This window comes from Furipterus horrens, unplaced genomic scaffold, assembly GCF_987537825.1.
Source record: "Furipterus horrens unplaced genomic scaffold, mFurHor1.1.pri manual_scaffold_7, whole genome shotgun sequence".
In the NCBI taxonomy this organism is placed as follows: domain Eukaryota; kingdom Metazoa; phylum Chordata; class Mammalia; order Chiroptera; family Furipteridae; genus Furipterus; species Furipterus horrens.
In genome coordinates, this window is record NW_028327177.1 from 118,438,454 (window position 1) to 118,455,094 (window position 16,641).

Consider the following 16,641-nt stretch of genomic DNA (forward strand, 5'->3'; position numbering starts at 1 on the left):
ACATGGCTGTGTCTGTGCTTAACCTGTGTACTCCATATGCTTTTGTCTCCACGAAGGGAATGCATGAAAAGGATTTGGGGCTCTTGCCTCTGTGTTACCTGTGCTTGGACACTGTGAAAAGGAGTGACAACAACCGCTCTGCAGTGCCCTGGGAGGCCACTTTCACTTTATATTAACTTACCCTGAGTAAGGAGGCAGAGGCAGGCTACATTCACCCATAGTAAGAGCAGGTAGGAGGTATACATGGGAGAGTGTGTACTTGTTTCCACTGGCAGCTTCTGAAAGATCTGCAGAAGAAACAGAGTTGTTCGTTGATGTGAGGGTACAGATCTCAGTATTCCTGGCAGTTCCTTGGAGATACCAGCAGGAGGAGACCAAAAACTTAAGATGATCCGTGGAACCATGACATCATGAGCTGTCCATGATTCTGGGTAACCTGGGAGATGTTAATAGGAGAAGTCAGTGGAGTTAAGACATAGGGAATTCTAATCAGCAAGAGGGAGATTTTGTCTAACCAACAGGAACAGGCAGGAGGAGCTGGAGGAACCAGCCAGACAGCTACCAAGCAGAGGACTTTAATGACCCTGCAAGTCAGAAGAGAAGTTAGGAGAAATGATGTTGGACGACTTGTATCTCTGTCACTGGGGACAACTTTCTTAGCCTCCCTGAGTACTGGGTTTCATAGAAGGTAAAAGATAATATCTGTGCCTCTGGATGTTGGTGGGGTTTAAAGGAGGTAGTAGCACAGGTCTGGCACTATCTTAGTTCTTTCCTGACCCTACAGTTCTAGTGTGAATCATCCCACAGATGAAGGGCCACACCCCTAAGGGTTCTTTAGCTCCTGTTTTGGACATGGTACAATTGTTTTTAAAGATTACATGATAACCTAACAATTGACCCACAAAGGGTCACCTGTCAGAGAAACCGGGTGGGGATCAAGCTGGTGATAGACTCTCGTGTTACCAAGAGCCCTTATTACATATAACTCACGAATAGTTAAGATACCAATCCATGTTTAATATTTACAGTTCCTCTATCTCTTTGCTTTAAAGGTAGTGTCCATTTGGTATAGAAAGCTATATATTTTTAAGGGGAATTGTATGAAGGAGTCTTGACATTTATGGGGCTTCTGAGTGCCAGATTTTTTCCCCTTTACCTCCATTATGTCATTTGACTTTCACAACCACTCTGTAGAATACCTTAGCATCCTTGTGTAATGGATGAGGAAATGGAGGCCAAGACAGGACAAATCTAGGGGCCTCAGGTCATGAGCTACTAGCAGGTAGAGCCAGAAATTGGACCCAGGTCTGTCCAGTGTTAACAGCAGTGCTCTCTACCCTCCCGCATTTGCTGAAATGCTGAATGCTGCCTTGAAGGAAAGCTTTCAAAGACAGCACAGCAGCCCCTGCACTGGGGGCATTCCAGAATGCTGGGATCCTTCCTGGTAAACCTGGGGCTCAGCAATGGCTGGCCCTTGGCAGACTGGTGGTCAATATTGACTGAGTGAAGGAAAGTCACTTGTTAAGGTTGAAAACTAAGTATTTCAGCAAGTGGCAGGTTGTCAGCAATATGAAATTTGTCATCAACATTATTGAATTACTGAAAAATATGTGACATTTATTAATACAGGCTCCACTCAAATGGCTTTGCAGTAATTTAAAAGATCTGTGCTTAGAATGGGACAATGTGTGAAAAACTGACACACAATAAATTCAAAAGATGTCAACAACTTTTTAAACAACTGAAGAGGTACATGCTGCCTCTGGAAGAAAGTAAACTGCTAAGCCTAAAAATATCTTTTAAAAAGTAATGATGTAAATATTGACTCATGTATTCTCCATGTCTTTAGCACTAAAGTTTAAATGTTCAAAAGTTGCCATTATGGAGATTTTGAAAAGCTGAAAAGCACTATTTATTTTCATGAAAAGGATAGCACAACTTTCAATCAGATTGAAAATTAAAAGTAAATGTAATAATTATGAAGTAAATATACTAAGCCTGTTCTTGGCCCAATAAATGAAGCTATTAGCTGTATGCTTTATAAGAATTTTGATGATAAAAATGTAAAGGGCTAGCTAAACTGGCATTTTATTAGCAACCATAGAACCGTGGATTTATCAAGCCTGGGATCTGATGGAAATTCTACATGGTTAAATAAATAAAGTTTTAGTTAAATTGGGGTTTTTAACTAGAGATAGAAAGGCACCTTCTGGGACCGTGGAGTCTCCTCTGCACCTCAGCACTCCCTTCTTCACTAGGTAGGAGCTTTAACAGGAAAGCCAGGTGTATCAAGATGCCTTTTCCTTTCAACCCATTTAGTCAAAGTGTATTGAGAACTAGCAAAAACCAATCTTGTCACAGTAAAGAAGAAAGGTTTTTATCTCCTCTAAGTGCCTTTAGTGCTGGTTGACTTTCCTTAGAAGTTCATTTCACAATTTTAGTGAAGATATACCAAGTATTTCACAATTTCACACAACTTGTGTTGAGGCTTACCATTTCCTTTCCTTGAGGGGAATGGAAGGCCTCTTGAGTTGTGTGGAGAAGCTGTCGCTGATGAGCAGTGGCAGCAGCCTGGGTGGTCTTTCAGTACACAGCCTTGGTAGTCAAAAGGAACTTGACATTGATGATACTGTACCGCAGAGTGAAAGGAGCTACTGTCTTTCCTACAGCCATGTCTGTATAGATAATTAATTCTGTGACCTACAGGAACTACAAATTAATTTTAAGTGGTTATCCTGATGGAAAAACTTGATTTGTATCAACTAGGTGAAAGCTAACTTAATTTGCATTTGTTGAGCCTCTAAACTTCAAGTAAGATATGCTTTTAGTAACACTGAGGAGAACAAGACATTTATTTTCATGAATTATCTGGTTGTAATATTAGTTTTTAATTCCTTACAAGTTATATCCATGTCCTAGCATATATTACAGCTTCTTACATAATATCAAACATATGAGGTCATTTAAGTAGTATTTGATGATTCTTTGTGGTCATTTATTATGGGCATAATTAGGGCCATTTTTTTATTTCTCTCTTTCCCCCAACTCCCTTTTTATTCTCTTTTGGAAGACAGTTAATCTTGCTTTTTCTTTATATATAGTATGGCTTTTGGGGTGATATGAGGGTGAACGAATATTGTGGAATATTCTCCCAATGATATTCATGTGTAATTTTTTAAGTATAAGATGTACAAAATGTTATGTCTTCAAAAAATATTATATATTGGCCTTACTTAAATGTATGAGTATCAGCCCTTCTTTCCAACCATCATTCCCAAGTTCAATGATGAAATTTGCTGAGTGCTTGTTTTGGGCAAAGCACCACACTAGAAATGTCAGAGGGAGTTTGGAATTAAAGTATAGTAAGTCCTTACCCTTAAGGAGTTTGTCCTCTAGACCTCACTGTCTGATACATTAACTCTAGACTCTGGAGTTACTGAGTCCTGCGGTATGGTTAGTTGGATAGACCCGGAGTCACTGAGCACTACAGTGTGGTTAGTCAGATAGACACTGGAGTCACTGAGCACTACACTGTGGTCAGTTGGATAGACCCGGAGTCACTGAGCACTACAGTGTGGTTAGTTGGCATTGACATGCGCTGTACATGTACTCTGTGGCTGAATTTCAGAGACTTAGTGTAAGAAAGAAAACAACATGTCTATTTTTTATGATGATTACCATTGAAATAATGATATTTTGGATTAAATAAAATAAATTATTAAAGTTTATTTTATCTGTTTCTTTTAACATTTTTTTATAATGGTTACTAGAAAATTTTAAGTTATATATGTGACTCTCATACATTCTCAGGCAGCACTGATTAAGCCTCTGCTTCCTTCCAATGCTATCATTAAGGGAAAGTAGTCATCCACCCAAAGAACTTCAGTGCTTTCCCCACAAATACTCATATTTATAACCACAAGAAAGTATAACAGGATAAGAAATCACAGTATATAATGTATTAGCCCTTTAATTAGCCCATTATCATATAACTACATGGCTAGATAGGACAGTTTTTTCTTTTACAGTATGATTTTTTAAAAAAGTTACTAAGCCTAGGTTCCCAGTTGCTTAGGATAGAAATGAAAGAAATGGGGTGTAGGGGAGAGCCATCCATGCATAATGATGGCTGCTTCAAGTTCATTAGGTAAAATAACAACAAACTCACAGACATCAGTACCGTGATTACCAGACGAAAAGTGGTAGGAGTTGAAGAGGGTAAAGGGGGGATAAATGGTGATGGAGAGAGATTTGACTTGGTTTGGTGAACACACAACACAATGTATAGATGATGTATTGCAGAATTGTATCCCTGAAATTTATATAATTAACCAGTGTCACCCCAATAAATTCAATTAAAATAAAAGATGTTCAGGAAGCGCATCTGAGGTTGCCACTTGTCTTGAAATGATGTAGGCAGAAGAGAAAAAGCTCTGATCAAACCCTTGCTAAATGCCTCTTATAGGCGAGAATGATGACAATAATAATAACAGTGATAAGATCAACCACATTAACTAGATTGGACATTTATTGTGGGCATCAGGAACTTCAGCAGTCACTTCTACATGATCTTGCTCAATACTCACAACAACCCGAGGAAGATGTACAGTCATCATAGTCCGTATTTCAGTAGCATCAGGCCAGAGTGAGTTAAGCAGGAAGTAATGGTGTGGAGTTAGCCCCAAGCTATGGCAGTCAGACATGCTGCGGTAGTCACTGTGGAGACCGTCGGCCAACTGACTTCCCTTTTATGAGAACCCAGTGTCGGTAGCTGGATGTGAACTTTCAGAAGGCAGCTTTGTGTGATCTTTAACCATTTAGATCTGTGTGATTGATTTGGGGGTTAATTTCAGATAAACTCCTTTATCACTGTCCAGTAATCCCAGTAAATAAGACCTGAAGACTTGTAATGTAAAAGTCAAGCTCCACAGTGCTTTCACATTTGTTACCTCACTCATGCTTTACTGGGCCCTTTAAAGTAATTAAGGGCAAGTAATTACTTCCCTCATTTTATAAAATTAGTGGCTGAGGTTTTAAGAGGTTTATTGACCTTCCCAAGGCTGCACAGCCAGTAATCGAGGATCTGGGAGAACTCAGCTCTGGCTGGCTTTGTACTGAGCAGCTATAACTTTGAGCACCGAATCACCCAGAGTCCAACCAGAAAAAACAATATTTTCCTTGAGAATTAAATCTAGGGAATCGTTACAGGTGCTGGAAGAACCACAAGGTCAAAGAGATCGGCAACAGCAGAAAACCATCCTACCTTTACGGTGGAGACACAGGGACCCCATTCCAGAGGCCATGGGCACCTCAGAGGGGATGAAGCCTCTGCTAGCCTCTCCCCTGCAGAGAGGAGGAAGGAAACCCATGCAGATTGCCCCCTTCTCCTGCTAGAGTCTCATGGGCGTAACCCAGCAGGCATCCAGCTGACTCGGGGTCGAGGAAATCTGCTGAGGGCCAGCTCTCTGGTCATACAGAGCGGAGGAGGGTTGCAGGAGGAGCTGATCTGCCTGGGCAAACTGTTTAGCCTTTGAAAGAAGGATGACAGGTCCTGCTTAAGGAGTTGGGGATACAAAGAGATAGTGTTTATAAAGTGCCTGTGCCTAGCAGTAGCTCAACAAAGGTTAGTCCACCTCTCCTTTCCATGGGAACAACTGCATTTAAGGTGGGCAGTAGTGACCATGTGGCCTAAGAAGCTTGAGCATGTGTGACAGGAGAGAATTTACATCCTGATCATCTTTCTGAGCACTGTGAGTAATCATGGAGTATTCTAGCTCCTCTCCACACTTCATTCTCATTATTCTTTTTGGTATTTTCTTCTTTCCCAAATCATAAAGAAAACCCATTACATTTTCTACATCAAGGACACTTCCCATTTTGTCCTGGGATCATGGACTATGAGAGCTAAGACTGCTCAGAGGAGCTCATTTAGGCCATGTTGAGGGTTGATTTTCCTGTAGTACCAGTCCTATCTTATTTTGAAAAGCCCTTGGTCTCAAGTTTTAGTCTTATTAAATTAAAAAATGTTCTGTAGTAATGCTTTTAAAAGCACAACTAAATTACTTGAAAGAAAAGTATATTTGGAATAAACATGGTTCAGCTAAAGCTTCAGCTCTTTTTAGAGGACAGAATGTGATTTCTGTGTTGCCATTATAATTTCCAAGCAAATTTTATATCATATTGGATCGAGAGAGGAGGGGAGATGCATAAAATCAGATTAAAAGATAAGCTGTTTCCTAATTGAATTTTTAGATGCATTAAATGTCATGAGCCACAAACTCAACTCAACAACCTTACAAAGGATTTCTGGACTTGGAGAGTTGAGTTTTTCTGACTGTGGGACAGAGAGTCCTAGATTGTCAGTGGTGATAGATATGACAGTGATAATGTTATATGTATATATTGCATTTGTTTTTTGAAATTTAAAATGAGAGCCACAACACAGATGCATATTTGGGGGGAGTGGGCATGAGTTGATGTCTAGAAGAACTGATCTCTAGTCTGTTAAAATGGTCAATTGCTCCAGCCCCAACATTTCAGTATCACACACCCTGCCTCCAGTGTCCCTTCTCGCAACTGTGTCTCCTCTGTGAAGGCCTCCCTCTCCCCAGTGCTCACCCACACATCTGTTAATCACATCCAGCAGGTCACAGTCCCTGGGTATGTCGCTTCTCCTTTTGTGAGCTCCACAGGCATTGCAGGAAGATCAGATGATGGGAGAGGCACGAGTTGAAAATGGGGAACCCAAACTGCAGTGTCCAATGTGTGTGGAGAGCCCAGGCCAATTTCTGCAGGGCCTCAGCCCATGGGACTCACAGGAGAGCAGGCCACTGTCTACCCAGCCAAGCGGGTAGTCTCATCATGTTCCCAACAAGATGCATGCAGATCAAAGGGGAGCTCCAGTTGGCAGATGGCCAAGAATTCAGCTCTAGCCAGACAGGCTGGGGATTGGGCTAAGGTCCAACCCACAAAGGGGCAGATGGTGAAGAGAACTACAGCAGCTCCAGGAAATAAATAAGAAGTAGCTATGTGACTAGGCTGCCTGTCCACTGGTTCAGGGCTGCAAGATGTTCTAGTCCTCACAAACAGGTAGGGATGGGTTCCTGGTCTGGGGAGGATAGGACTGGACTGGACAAGGTGAGGCCTGCCTATCTGCCAGTCAGCATGGGAACCTTCCTGAAGCTAAGATTAGACTTTGATTATACCTGACTCTTCAGAGCCTGCCAGTTAGTATGGACTTAACACATTTTAATAAAGTCACTTTCAAGAAGGGTGACCATATGTTTCAATTTGCCCAAGAGACTCCCTGTTGTTGACTCATATTTATTAATAATTCCCACCTGCATTCCCAGAAGTGTCCCAGTTTAGATGTCACTCTTCCTTGGGGCAATAGAGTCTACCAGTTGCTGGTGGTTCCCAGCACGCCTGTGGTCTGTGGGTGCTGGGGGCCTTGAGTCTTTCTCCCTCAATTGGAGCCCTCTGTTTGGACATTGCTTCATTCCCCAGTGCTCTTTCTCTGAAGATCTCCTCCTTAAGAAGCTTGGTTCTTAGCGAGCCAGCCCAGTTACTCAAGGGGACTGGAGAGTCTGCTTCAGGACTCTCAGAAATCAAAGCATTGTTTACAAGTGGTAGTTGGTATGATTCTTGGAATAAGGAGGGCATCTTGCATAGTAAGAGCTTTTGGTGATTAGTTTGCAAGTAAAATTAGCCCTTATTTTTTATTCCTGGATAACTTCAATGAAATCAAATCCAGTATAATTAAATGTGTCATTTTTAAGCTCACATTATAACACCTTTATATAAAATCTAAGCAGGCCTTATAAATACCTGTATTTCATTCTCACACCAGTATCCTGAAGCATAGTAATAAAAAAGCCCTTCTGGATCCAACCATCAAAACTACAATTTACAGTATGTACTCTAGGATTGCCTGAGCTCCTTGGTTTTATGTTCTATACGATTATTAATGGTGCATGCTGTGCTGTATTATTTAAAACACAAGCCACATTTAGGAAGCAGTATTTAGAATATCTTGTACCTGCCGCATGGATTTAATTGTACATTTGCTACTTGTACTTTTCTCCCAGTAGTTAGGTTTACAGCCAGGAGGGGTAGAAATAGTGACACAGGGTTTCACTGAGGCACTTTAATTGCTTCAGTCACTGGCAGCACAGGCCATTTAAAATGCATTAATGGTAAGATTTTGCTGGTTTTTAAAACTGCTTTTCATTTCAGTTTGATGAGCTAATTAATTTGGAAGGGACTTGTGGTTTTAAAAAGGGAATATGATGATTCAGGAAAATGGCAGACCTGGACCTGCTGCCATCCAAATTGGCATTGCTCTATTTTGCAAACGCTCTAGATTAACCAGCTCAAGGGTCAGGGATTCCTTCCCTGCAGGCATTGGCATTTTTATTGATTTCTTAACCTGTGTGGCTTTAAATATTTATAAAAGGGTGGGTGGGGGGGCCTGCTGTGGGCATGACATAAAGTGCGAGCATGTTGTTGCTGTAAGTCCAGTAGAAGAGGCAAAGATCGAGGAGGCGTATGGGTGCCACTTCAGCGATGTGTTTGAAAATTTGTGTTTGCCTATAATGCCTCCAAGTAGAAAAGCAGCTGGTTTGGAATTGACTGTAACTTTAACATTTCTTAATAATTAAAAAAATTTGAATTGTAACCATGAGTACTATAACATTTGGAGAGAATTATAATTGTTTAGAAGTTATTTTTAAAGTATACAGGTTTCTCTCTGATATTGAAAACGGTTAATCCTTCAAGTGCTGATCTCTGAGTTCATTCATTCATTGCGGGGGATCAGTGAACTGTATAACAGTCAAACATGATATATCTTTTAGCTCAGTTTTATTAGACTGTTAAGGCAGAAACAAAATAAATGTATGAATGGGCTGGTGATGTTTAAAATTATAAAACAAATGAGACCTTATTCATTTGTTGACCCTTCAAAAAAGGTGGTGAGTTGTATTTGGACACACAGGAAAAGTGCACATGATTATCAGTTTCATACTTATTTGTATTTCTTCTACCTGTGGCACAGGAACATGAACTCCCGAGGCTACAGAGGCCTTCGCAGGAGAGGTGCTGACTGTCTCCTACGTGGGCCTCCCGCCTCACGCTGCTGTGCTGCCAAGTGGGCTCACATCTGGCCTCTTGCCTGCCTGCCCCCTGCATTCTACCCCCTGATCCTGCCCTCAGCCACATGAGCTTCTTCAGACATCACAGGGTCTCTCCTCTCTCACATCTTTGCATACACTGTTCCCTCTGGTTAATTCACCTTCCCTTCCTTTTCAAATTCCATAGGGATCCAGCTCAAAAGTCACGCCCTGGGGAAGGTTAGTGGTGATCTCATCTCCTGCCTTTTTAAGGACTTCGTTCCTTCACAGATACGTTTTCCTTCTTGTGCATCACTGATTTCCTCTTTTTCTGGACAGATCTCTTCAGCATAGAAACCTAATTTATCCAATATGAATAAACAAGGAAACACTCTTTCTCTCTCTACCAGTTCCTTTCTCTGGCTCCTTCTTCAGAGTTAGCTGCACTCACTGTCTCCGATCTTCATTCCACCCTCTGTCTCCAGCTCACTCCAGAAGGCCTCCTGGCCCCTTTTTACTTCTCTGAAACTGCTCTTGCCAGGGTCACTGAAGAGCTCTGTGCTGTCAAATCTCAAACATACCTCACGAGCTTAACATCAAAGACGTCATTACAGAAGGAACAAAGAAATGAAAAGACAGTAGACGTGAAGAAACGCAAAAGGAAAGTGGCAGATGTGAATTCACCTGTAGCAGTAATAACATTATGTGAATGGATTCAGCAATCCAATTAAAGGCAGATTGTCAGACTGGATTTTAAGAAAAAAAGATCCAACTACATGCTGTCTATACTTTTGGTTTGAAGATACAAATAGGTTGGAAGCAAAAAGGTGGGAAAAGATATATCCTACAAAGAGCAATTATAAGAAAGCTGGCAGGGCTCTGCTAATATTAGGAACACTTCACTTTTCTGACCTGAGCTCTCAGAAGCGTTGTTGGCTACACTGTTGTTAATTTAAACACCTTATTCTTGGCTGCTGTAACACCACAGTCTTCTGAAGTCACTGTCATATCCTTGCCTTGAGCTTTCTTGCCTCTTGCTGGTCCCTCTTTTTCTACCCAACCTAAAATACTGGAATACCACATTCAAGCTTAGACCATCTTCTCTTTTCTCCTTTTTTCTAGGTAATCTTTTGTGGCTACCAACATGCTATGGCTTCCACATTTGTATCTAAAGGCTTGACCTCTCTCCTGATTTCCAGATTCATATATTAAACTGCCTACTTGACATCTGCACTTGGCTATCTAGAGGCATCTTAAACTTATCATGTTTGAAACAAAACTACTGATTTCCTCCCTCCAAAAAAAACTATCCCTTAATCTCCCCCATCTAAATAAATGGCATCATTGTGCACCATTTAATCTATCTGGAAACTTGGCAGTTATCTTAGAGTCCTCCTTTTTTCTCATGATTTGCATGCAGTCCATCATTTAAATTATCTTGAAGTGACCCATCACTGTTGTCAGCTACTGTGGTCCCAGCTACCATCATCCTATATCTAGGATACTATAATTGTCTCTAGGCTCTTTCCCTGCTTCCATTCTTATTCTGTTTAATTCATCCCCCACTTGGCACTGCTTTAAAAAGGTAAATTAGACCATGACACTCTCCATCAAGTGTTTCCCTGCTAAATTAAATCTAAATGATTTAAGATACCTTTAAGGGTCTGCAGGATCTAGCCTCTTCCTCTCCCTGTGTGATTCCATCCCCTTCCAGTCTCCCTAGTTAACTTCCCTACAGTCACACTGGTCTCCTTCCAGGGCTGGAGTAATCCCAAATTCACTTTAGCCTCAGGGTATTTGCACTTGTTATGGCTTCTTCCTGGACACAGGGTGGAATGAGCGGGAGAGGGCAGATTCACTGCAGCTAGGGGGCTTGAGGGACCTGTCCAGAAGTTTGCCTGGAAGATATGCAGTACCCATCCCAGCTGGGACCACCTCTGTGAGTTGGAGACTGGGAACCTATGGAGAAGACCTGGAGGGTTTTTATGGCTGAGGGCTTCAAGGCAGCAAAGGGCCCTCCAAAATGCTCTGGGCTATAGCATTGTGAAAGGGGTCATGGGTTAGAACAGTAGTTTTCAAGTTGGATAAGCCTGGAAGAAAATATTAGAAATTCAGTTTAATTTTGTGAATGTTTTCCAGCATATAGAATTTGTTAGTAGTTAGCACATGTGTTTAACACATAAATAAACAAACATGTCTTAGAGGCATGCTCAACAATAAGATCATGTGATCAGTATATAAAAAACACTTTGTTAAAAAAAAAAAAAAAGTCAGCCCTATAAATTGTGAAAATCTCCCCAAAGAGAAAAGCCCAGAGGCAGATGGCTTCACTGGTGAATTCTCCCAAACATTTGAAAAAGAATTAACACCAATCCTCCTCAGACTTTGTACTTCACTGGTATCAGTTGTAATGTCTCCTCTTTCATTTCTGCTTTTATTTATTGTAGTCCTTTCTCCTTTCTTTTTGGTGATTTTAGCTGAAGGTTTGTCTATTTTGTTTAATTTTTCAAAGCAGCTTTTAGTTTAATTTGATCTTTTCTATTGTCTTTTTAGCCTATGTCATTCATTTTTGCTCTCATCTTCCACTAACTGGGGTTAGTTTGTTCTTCTTTTCTAGTTCCTTGAAATGTAAAGTTAGCTTACTTGAGATCTTTCTTGTTTCTTAATATAGGCATTTATTGCTGTGAACTTCCTGCTGAAAATTGCTTCTGCTGTATCCCATGAGTTTTGATATGTTGTTTCATGTGTTATATTTCCATTTTCATTTGTCTCAAGATATTTTTTAATTTCTCTTTTCATGTCTTTGTTGACCCTTTGGTGGTTCGATAGCATGCTGTTTAATCTCCAAACATCTGTGAATTTTCTAATTTTCTTCTTGTTATTGATTTCTAGCTTTATACGATTGTGGTTGGAAAAGATCATTTGCATGACTTCAGTCCTCCTAAATTTATTAGGACTTGTTTTGTGGCCTAACATATGATCTATCCTGGAGAATGTTTCATACACACTTGAGAGGAATGTGTATTCTGTTGCTTTTAGATATTATATATATATATATATATATATATATTATGTCTGGCCTAACATGTCATTTAAGGGCAATGTTTCCTTATTGATTTTTCTGTCTGGATGATCTATCGATTGATAGAGGTGGGGTATTAAAGTCCCCTACTATTATTGTATAGCTTTCTATTTCTCCTGTTAGGTTTGTTAATGTTTGTTTTATATATTAAGTGCTCCTATGTTGAGTTCATAAACATTGACAAATGTTATATCCTCTTGTTGAATTGACTTCTTTATTACTGAGATTACCAGTTCATCAAAAGGGGTTACTATTCCAACTGCTGCATTGGTCTAGCTGGTGTTAGACATGGCTCATTCCCTCAGAAAGTTCACTTTCTCCTTGAGGAGGTAAGGCTAACCCACATAAAACAATTAGAGAACTGAATACAACTATAATTCAGAGTTAAATTATATGGTAGAGACTATAAATACTGTGTGAGTTTAGAGAAGAGATGACATTGAGGGATGGACTCATGAATGGCTTGGAACTTAAAAGAATATTTTGTTGATAGCTGAGTTTCGCTTTTATATGATTCATTATTTTGTGTTTTTGTTTGTTTTCATTATCTAATTGCCCCCATACACACAAACACACAGTAATTTCATATGCAGATATAAGCCACTGGATTTAAAAAGGGCCCCAGGAATAAGTTCCTCAACAAGATAATATAGAAAGAAAATAATAAACAAGATGATTGCATAATAGTTGGTAAAACCATTTTCCTTAAATTTTTAATTTTAAAATAATTGTGGAAATACTGAAATTTCTGATTGAAAGAGCCACTATTTTTCCTTCTCTGTGGTAGATGTGGCCCAAGGAACAGACCTCTATGGAAGCTTCTTTCTGAGTCCTGTCTACCCCGAGTTGCCTTAACTTCCTTTCCCCCAATGCCAAGCAGTGACAGAGTTAAGGATTTAAAGAAATTAGAAAAATAAACTCTTCCTCCTAAGCTATCCTGAAATAGTGAAGAACCAGTATAATATAGGTGGGGGGGGGAATCGTGATTGTAAAGTTACTCTTAGAATTGATCATATTTGTAGCTAAGGATTCACATTACATTACATGATCTGACTTGCATACCTTTTGAAATTCAGTTTGATTTACCAGACATTTATTAACAATTGAAGTTATGTAACCACATCTTGAAATAGCTTCGTAGTATAGGAAGCCAGCAGGCTTTATAATGTGCTGGATGGGAATTACCATATATACACCAAGAAATGCTGACAGTTTTCACACTAAAGTGGACTACTTAAGCACCATTATTATAGACCAGAAATTAAAATTCATTAGCATCAATATTTTCACTGGAATGTAAAGGAGCACCAGTGTAGTTTATAGGAGCTCAGTCCTTACCATTAAGTTTTTCATTACTGGAGAAAACCGATGAATTTTACTGCAGCTTACATTGGACACCAATGTACATTATGGTTTTATAAATATACCTGGAGTAAATATTTCAGTAGTAGTGAAAGTGTTTCTGTACAAGAGTGCGGTCAGAGGGGTTTACTCATTGTTCCTGCCCTGCCCTCAGCTTCCAAGTGCATGGCTGGGTCAGAAAGGCGTCACTTTCCACGCTCTTGCCCTCTCCCGGGTACACTGCTTGCTACATGGTGCTCAGCTTCTGGTGGAGTCAGAGGCCATTCCTGGTCCTCCTGGTCTAGCTTCAGTCTTAGGCTGCGCTATGCACCTGGGCCCGAGGGGTGGCACCATCTTAGCCTTCCTGCCCTGCTCCCCAGGCAGCCAGCCTCTGCCTGCATCAGTGGTGAGTCTGGGCAGGAGACAGCTTTCCACCCCTTTTTGGATGGTAGCAGAACACCGCTTTTGTTAGAAAAGGCTCTGGAGTCCAAGAGGCCCTTCTAGCCCTTGGGGCAGTAAATCCTTGCCAGGCTGTGGAGGTGGATGGTTATTGCTTCTGCCCTTCCCCCAGTAGCTCTCCGAGAAAGAGGGCTCGCTGCCCTTGCACTGGTGGCTCAGGCTTTTGCTCCCATGGTTGGGGAAGGAGGCAGAGTTTCATGCTGTCCCCAGTGGCATTGTCACCTGCTCTATGCCTGTGCCCAGAGAGGGGCTCTCTTCTGCTCTGCCTCCAGTCTTTCTCAGGAGCACCCAGGGGGACAAACCCTGTGTCTGGGGCACCCTGTTAACTCTGAACTATCAGTTAACCTGATAACTGGTAATTTAACCTGCTAGTCCACTACTGGCCTTTAGGAATTCCTTAAAATTTCAGCTGATTTTTTCTTCTCACCTACTTCATGGTGGGCTCTTCCTCCCATGCTCTGCTAAATGTGAAATAGTTTCTGTCCAGTCTTTCCTTAGAGGGGCTCATCACTCTGGAATCAGTTCTGTCGGTTCCCTGGAGATCACAGTTCTCTGACAGTTAAAAGAGTTATGATTGTATAGATAGTCTGGCTTTTTCTTGTTAAGAGTGGGAGTGACATTTTCTTTTGGCTCTCTGCATTGAAGGCCGTCATCTGAACTGGACTTGCCCAGATTCATGCATGACGCTCAAGTCTCCTATAGATTCCTCTGCCATTAACAGATCTGTGTGCTCATGAACTACTTGCTGAACTTGGGCCGGGGTTTGCTTTGGGAATCCAGTAGAGGGCATCATGGAAGAAGAGACCCATTAGCTTTCTGTTATTTACAATAAAGGAGGCTTCTACATGAGTGGAAAGCAGCCTTTGGTCATACCTAGCTTTTCTTTAAGTTATTTTATTCTTTTTCAGTTCTTTGGATATTATAGAATGACCTTCAGAGTGACTGATTTTGCTCCAGATCATTTTCTTTTTCCTTTCTGTTCATCTTGGAGAGCACATCAAAGTTTTAAGGATGAGTGAAAAACCTTGCAAGGTAACCCTAATGTACCTGGCATGATTTAGTCTTTCAATTCAGAGTTATTGTTAGCAAGCAGAAGAAAGGCCAGGCCTTGCTGTGCTCCTTTCAGGGCCTCATGTCATTCTGGGGTGTGTGTGTGTGTGTGTTGTTTTGTTTTGTTAAAATAGAAATTTCTTTAACCCAGTGTTTCTTCAATCCTAGACCCCCTTCCATAAACATAAAGGTCTCATATTCTTCTTTGATCCTATTTATAAACCAAAGTAAATAACTGGAGCCAAAACAAAGCAGAAGGAGAAAGGGCTGCTTTGTTTTCACACTATATCCCCCTCCCCATTCTGTTACACTCCCCACCCCCACACCAGAATCACTGCCTAGACGCCTTTACTGTTTTTGCCAAGTGTATTGAGTCTGCATATTGACTCGTCATTTTTTCACAGTGTTTATTGAGAGAGAATCACAGAAAATGGAAACAATCAGTTTTGAAATACAAGAGAAATGCAGTAAGACATATATAATTTTAAATGTATCATTTATAATGAGGTAGAAAGTGGTAGTTGAATATTGGTCAATATGTTGGAAATGACAGAAAGAAAGATTACGATGTTGAAAAATGCTATTTTTAATGGACCAGCACTTCCATTTACCTTCATGACTTATTTTTATTAGTGACACCATTGGGGTATAATTTATAAAGATATAAAATTTTCTTAATTAGTATGTTGTCTTTTTAAAAGGTATTTCTTTTTAAAGATAAAGACAGCCTTCATTGTGAAAAAGGGAAATGTATGCAGTTGTTTCATGCTCTTATGCATGGCTAGTTACAGATTTCATGCCAACTTGCTTGAATAGATAGAATAAAATCTGCACTTTAGGGATCTGGAGCAGCTATAATACGATATTTCTTATGGATACAATTACCACAGTTTTTATGTGTTTTACACTTCACTGTTCTGAGGATACCATTGTAAAGAAATACTCTGCCTTGTGGCTTTTATGTTTTATCTTGGCATTCAGATCACAAAAGCCTCTATGGTTCATTTTGAAACTTTGCGGGAAATGATACCCATATGACTTAAAGTTTAATTACCTTCTGCAAATTGATTTTGGAAATATAGGTAGTCAAAAAATAAAAGTGGTTTTAAAATTTGAGATACAGAGATATAGCATAATTTTTTTTAGAGATTTTATTCAAAATAGATTCTCTCCAGAGCAGGAAAATTAGACTTGCCTTTGTATAATACTTTTCATGTTCTTTATTTTATTGCCATGAAAGTCATTTAACCCCAGCCTTCATCTCCGTTATTTATGAATATAATGAATTTCTGAAAATGTATCACAAATTGTGTGCACCTCCTGAAAGGCAATATTTGAGGTTAAGATTGTGATACCATGAGTGTGGGAATCTGTATTTTCACTAGATGACCCAAGTGATTCTGAGGCAAGTGGTCTAGTGACAACCCTTTGAGAAGAAACACTCGTGTAGGAAATGTATGTACAAGTGTGTGTTTCATGGGTATGTGGCCTGTGCAACTATCCAGGCCCCCTACTCGGAAGGGCCCTGCACATGGCTTAGTGCTCTTCTGCCCCATTCTTGAAATTCTTAATAATTTTTGAACAAGGAGTCCAGCGTTT

The 16,641-nt window shown here is 40.3% G+C and overlaps 1 protein-coding gene across 1 annotated transcript in view; it reads left to right on the forward strand.

Annotated features, from left to right (window-relative positions):
* Window positions 1-16,641, forward strand: part of PLCL2 (phospholipase C like 2) — a 171,766-nt gene that overhangs the window by 83,367 nt on the left and 71,758 nt on the right. The gene's annotated exons all lie outside the window — the stretch shown is intronic.